Below are 5,781 nucleotides of genomic sequence, written 5' to 3' on the forward strand. Positions count from 1 at the left end.
AGTCAAACAGTAAATGGGAATATAGTGAGAGATCTTGGTGTGCAAGATAGATCGGGTTGTAAAGAAGGCACATGGAATGCTCTTCTTCATGGGAAGAGGGATGGAATACAAAAGTAGGGATATAATAATGAAACTGTATAAGGCACTGGTGGCTACAACTGGAGTATTGTGTGCAGTCGGGTCCCCACATCACAGGAAGGACGTCATTGCTCTGGAGATAGTGCAGAGATTTACTGGAATGTTGCGAGGGCTGGTGAATTGTAGCTATCGGGACAGATTGAAGAGGTTGGGGTTACATTTCTTGGAACAGAGGTGCCATGATAACGGAATACTAAATAGTGAGCTACTAATGAAGGAGCAGGACGCTGGAAGCTAGTGCTTCCAAATAAACCTGTTGAACTATAATCTGATGTTGTGTGATTTTTCACGAAATAGTGAGAGGGAGAAATGAGAGGAACCTGTTTCCTCTGGCAGAGAGTTCAAACACCAGGGATCATTGATTCAAACCAAGCGGCTGTAGAATTAGATGATATGAGAGGAAAAATGTGCTTTCTGCAGAGTGGTGGGTATTAGATTAGATTACATTACAGTGTGGAAACAGGCCCTTCGGCCCAACAAGTCCACACCGACCCGCCGAAGCGCAACCCACCCATACCCTTACATTTACCCCTTACCTAACACTACGGGCAATTTAGCATGGCCAATTCACCTGACCTGCACATCTTTGGATTGTGGGAGGAAACCGGAGCACCCGGAGGAAACCCACGCAGACACGGGGAGAATGTGCAAACTCCAGACAGTCAGTTGCCTGAGGCGGGAATTGAACCCGGGTCTCCGGCGCTGTGAGGCAGCAGTGCTGGTATCTGGGTATCTGGAATTCGCTGCCTGATCTGGTGGTCATGATTCTTAAAGCGAGACTTAACAAACAATTCGGGTCTTTTTCAATATATAATTTCAGTTACATCACACTGGAAACTTTTGCTATAAATTCTGTGTCTTACACTCCACAAGCACCTGTGGAGTGCTCCGAACACTAGTGCTTCCAAGTAAACCTGTTGGACTATAACCTGGTGTTGTGTGATTTTTAATTTTGATTTGGTGTTTAGTATTTAAACAAAAATCCATGGACCTGCACATTGAGTTCTGTAAACTGCAATGCTATTGATTGTGACAGGAAGGTGGGATGAGAAAGGGCATCTGGATGTCTTTGGGTTGGCATGGACAAGATGGGCTGAATAGCCCCCTCTGTGCTGTATTATTTTTATGATTCGATACTTATCAATTGGACCCTGCCAGTCTTTGCAGTGTGAATATGTAAACATATTGACCATGTAATGAATGTTACAGTTTGATAACTACACTCTCACATTCACCAAGCTGGAACTGGCAGGTATAGAACAATAACTGAACTCACATATCCACTTGCATCAGGTAGTCCCATTTATGGATGTTATTTAGTTTCTGGATCTCACTCAATTAGTCTTAGAATTTTAAGAAAAAATGGACAAAGAGCAGATCAGGGCAGGAGTGGAATCAGACCCATGGTTTTGTTTAATTTGCTGGCTTTAAATAAAAATCATAATGATCATTAACTGAATGTTACATTGATGTTGCCAATCACAGCTGATGTTGATTTACAGGAGGTATGTCCTTTGCCTTCCTCAAGGCAAGTACTCAAAGGACCAAGACAATGTAATATTCCCTCAGTACAGAGCCAAGTGTGACCAGCTGCTTTGAACAAACAGCAGGTATGTTACTGCTGTCAGAGCGAAGAACATCCTTTCCACAGTCACAGAGTGGATACATTGAGCACCATTTCCAAATATGTTCAAAGTCAAACACCACCGATGAAATGGAAGTTTCTATCTATTCAGTCTATATTCTAAATGCATTCTACCCAGTTTCAATCAATTTGAATGAATCCTCATCCGAAATATACACTGCATTAAATCTGAACATGGAACGGTACAGCAAACAAACGGGTCCTTCAGCCCACGATGTTGTGCGGAACATGCCGCCAAATGAAATTATTCCCTTCTGCCTACCATCCATTTCTTGCATATTAATTTACTTAGCTAAAAGTCCTTTCAATACCCATTTAGTATCTGCCTCCATCTCCACCCCTGGCAGTGCGTTCCACTCCTACCACTCTCTATGTTTAAAAGAAACTGCCCCGTATGTCTCCTTTGAACTTTCCCCCTCTCACCTTATATGCATGCCTCTTAGCTTTAAACATTTCAATTCCTGGAAAAAGATTCTGAGCATCAACCTTAACCATGCATCTCAATTATAGAGACTTGTGGATATGAGTCCACCACACTGGACAAACAAGCAGAAAACTAGCCACCAGGATACATGTACATCAACTAGCCACAAAATTACATGACTCACTCTCACTAGTATCCTTACGTACAGTTGAGGAAGGACACCACTTTGACTGCGACAACACATCCATCCTAGGACAAGCCAAACACAGATATGAATGAGAATTCCTAGAATCATGGCATTCCAACCGGAACTCCACTAACAAACACATTGACTTGGATTCCATTTACCACCCCATGAGAAAAAGAACAGGAATGACATCACCACAGGAAACTACAGAAACGTTTCTCAGGAATGGACAGGACTGGCAGTTTAATGTTCCAGGATACAAATGCTACAAGAAGGACATAAAGGGAGGCGAGAGAGGAGGGGGAGTGGCATTTTTGATAAGGGATAACATTACAGCTGTACTTAGGGAGGATATTCCCGGAAATACATCCGGGGAAGCTATTTGGGTGGAACTGAGAAATAAGAAAGGGTTGATCACCTTATTGGAATTGTATAAAAGACCCCCTAATAGTCAGAGGGAAATTGAGAAACAAACTTGTAAGGAGACCTCAGCTATCTGTAAGAATAATAGGGTGGATATGGTAGGGGTTTTTAACTTTCCAAACATAGACTGGGACTGCCATAGTGTTAAGGCTTTAGATGGAGAAGAATTTAAGTGTGCGCAAGAAACATTTCTGATTCAGTATGTGGATGTACCTACTAGAGCCGCTAAAAAGTGAAGACCGTTCTTGAATCTGACAACTCAAAGGCTCTTTTAAGAGCCACTCAGAGTCTGTGAGAAGAGCCGAGTTCTGTCAGATTGCTTATTTTCTTTTTAATGTGGCGAGCACTGGCCTTTGTATCTGACATCGAGGAATTCCTGTCTCCTTTTTATTGGATACTGTTACTGTCTGTAGGAGCAGAGGAAGAATATAACATAAAATATGATTTTACAAGTATTTGAGGCAACCTCTTCCTTGAGGTTGTGTGGACCAACTGTAGGAATGTGATACTGTCGTAAAAGAACATACAACTGGGGTTTTGTAAAAACATTAGAAATAGCGCCGGTTTCCTCTTTCCAATAGGTAGTTGGGGAGTTGGATATTGAACTGTGTAAGCATCCTGGTGGTTGAGCACTCCCATTCATGGTGCTGGTCAGTTGTTGCTCAGTTTCTGGATCTCACTCAATTGTTATCAAGTTAAAAATCACACAACATCAGGTTATAGTCCAACGGTTTTTTTAGAAGCTCCTGATGTGTGATGTTTAACATTGGGCACCCCAGTCCAACACCAGCATCTCCAAATCAATTGGTATCGAATCACATGAAAAACAAACACAATCCCCAGACAAGGAGCAGCTCAAGGCAACAATGGAATCAGATCCGTGATTCTGGTTAAGTTGTTGGCTTTAAAGAAAAAGACAAAACACATCCTAATGAAGGGGCAATGAATGTGACAATGATCAGTTCAATATTGCCAGACGAGCCTCGTGTTGATTTATAGGTGGTGTCTCTCTGTCTTCCTCCAGAAAAACATCTGAGGGACTAAGACACTGTAATACTTCCTCAGTTCAAAGCAAAGAGTGACCAGCTGCCTCTAACAAATGGAAGGTATGTAGGTATGGACGTTTACACACCTGTGTTGAAGATAGATAAGCTGAATCCTCATCCAAAATAGACATTCAGGAGCAGCATTAAAATCTGCAGTTATTAAGGGCATTTTCAAAGTTACAATGAAGATAGGCTAATAGGCCACATTGTTGCAACGTTTCAAAAACCATCCATGAAGGAGGGGTTAAGTACAGAGATGGAAGGAAACTGTGCTCACTGACAGGGCAAGAGTTACCGAAGAGTCGTCGAGTCATAGAGACGTATAGCGTGGAAACAGACCCTTCGGTCCAACTTGTCCATGCCGACCAGATATCCTAACCTAATCTGGTCCCATTTGCCAGCACTTAGCCCACCTCTCTCTAAACCCTTCCTATTCATATTGTTAAAGTACAGATTTGAGATGGCCCAGGGAATCCCTTGTGGACTCAGACCTATAAGCCTCTCTTGGTTAGTCCTGGAGATCATACTCTTTGGTATCTGGAATAAAAACCTCTTACAAACAGTTTAATGTAATTTTAGCCTTCCCCTTTATTTACCAATCGTATCACTGCTACAACGTAACATTGACACCTATAAGCCAGGCTAGCTGAGGTTCTAAAACCTTAGAAAAGTAGGATACCAGCTCTTTCTTTAAGAGCCCCCGAAGGCTTCTGTCTCAAACAGGCTTCCTTTTTACAAAGTTTTACAAAAAACACTGCATATTCTTAATTAGACAGACAGTGGAAAGGCAATAATTTGTAATGAAGAGAAGTTAATTAACAGGTCTGTGTGCACTTAACTGATCACTCCTGTAGGCCCTTAGCCATCCATCAGGTGGGAAAAATAGACCCAGCCAAGTCAGGCGCCTGTTGGTGAGGTAAGTCACGATCATAAAGAGGTACCAATCTAAACAAAGTGGGAGAGGTCATAAGGGAACCTTGCACAACTTGCATGTCAGATATCATTGTTTTACAAAATGGCATCTTAGTGAGGAGGGCAAGCTTTGACCACAAAATGTCTTCATGACAGATTGTGTCAGAATCTCTTCAATGTTAGGTTTAGAATAATTTTTAAGCGAGGAGCAGACTCCTGCTTTTTATCTTAAACACAGAATCACTCTGTACCTGAGGCTGAAAGGTTAAATTTTAAATGATTCATTAACCTTGAATTAATGTGCTTTCTTTGCAGGGTTGTGATTCAAATTCAAAGAAGACATAAGATCTGACGAGTTGGAATTGACAGAGGGGCAGTCGTGGTGTGTAGGAACACCAAGTAAATTAAAGCTTCATCAATATTACATTATAGAGTTTGTATTTCATAATCAGCGATGGCTACTCAAAATCATCATAAAATCCCAAAATGCAAATAAATTCAAAACATTCATCTCACACACACATGGGTAATAAGAATCCATTATAATTGATAGGACCTGACCGTTTATTACAAGGCTTTTGATACGTTTCTGAGATGATACAAAGTTTCCGAGATCACAATCAAACACTGTCATTAATTTCACAAGTTAACAACTGTGAATGTTATCACTCTGTCCTTTTTACACAGATTCTTTGATTTTAAGGCAAATGTTCTTAATTGCTTTAGAGCATCCTGTTATCACGGATGTTCTTTATCTTCTGCATATCTGAGGTCCCCCCTTTTGTGGCCTTATACCCCCCTGCTTGCCCTGTTTATTTTTTTGTGTTCTATAATTCAACATTACATTTCGACTAAGTATTTAAGGACCAGTTTTAAGGCTTTCTCATTGTACCCACCCAGATGCCTTTTAAATGTTGTAATTGTACCAGGCTCCACCACTTTGTCATGCGCCTCATGATTTTATAAACAGGGCAAGCATGGGGGTATAAGGCCACAAAAGGGGGGA

General features: G+C 41.3%; 1 long non-coding RNA gene across 1 annotated transcript in view; it reads left to right on the forward strand.

Moving 5' to 3' along the window:
- Nucleotides 1–5,199, forward strand: part of LOC122547891 — an 8,868-nt gene extending 3,669 nt beyond the window's left edge. Inside the window, exons 2-3 of the long non-coding RNA XR_006311113.1 lie at nt 3,842–3,923; nt 5,091–5,199. This is a non-coding gene — a long non-coding RNA (uncharacterized LOC122547891). The remainder of the gene's footprint in view (nt 1–3,841; nt 3,924–5,090) is intronic.
- Nucleotides 5,200–5,781: the final 582 nt, after the last annotated feature.

Source organism: Chiloscyllium plagiosum, unplaced genomic scaffold, assembly GCF_004010195.1.
Source record: "Chiloscyllium plagiosum isolate BGI_BamShark_2017 unplaced genomic scaffold, ASM401019v2 scaf_11504, whole genome shotgun sequence".
Taxonomy (NCBI): domain Eukaryota; kingdom Metazoa; phylum Chordata; class Chondrichthyes; order Orectolobiformes; family Hemiscylliidae; genus Chiloscyllium; species Chiloscyllium plagiosum.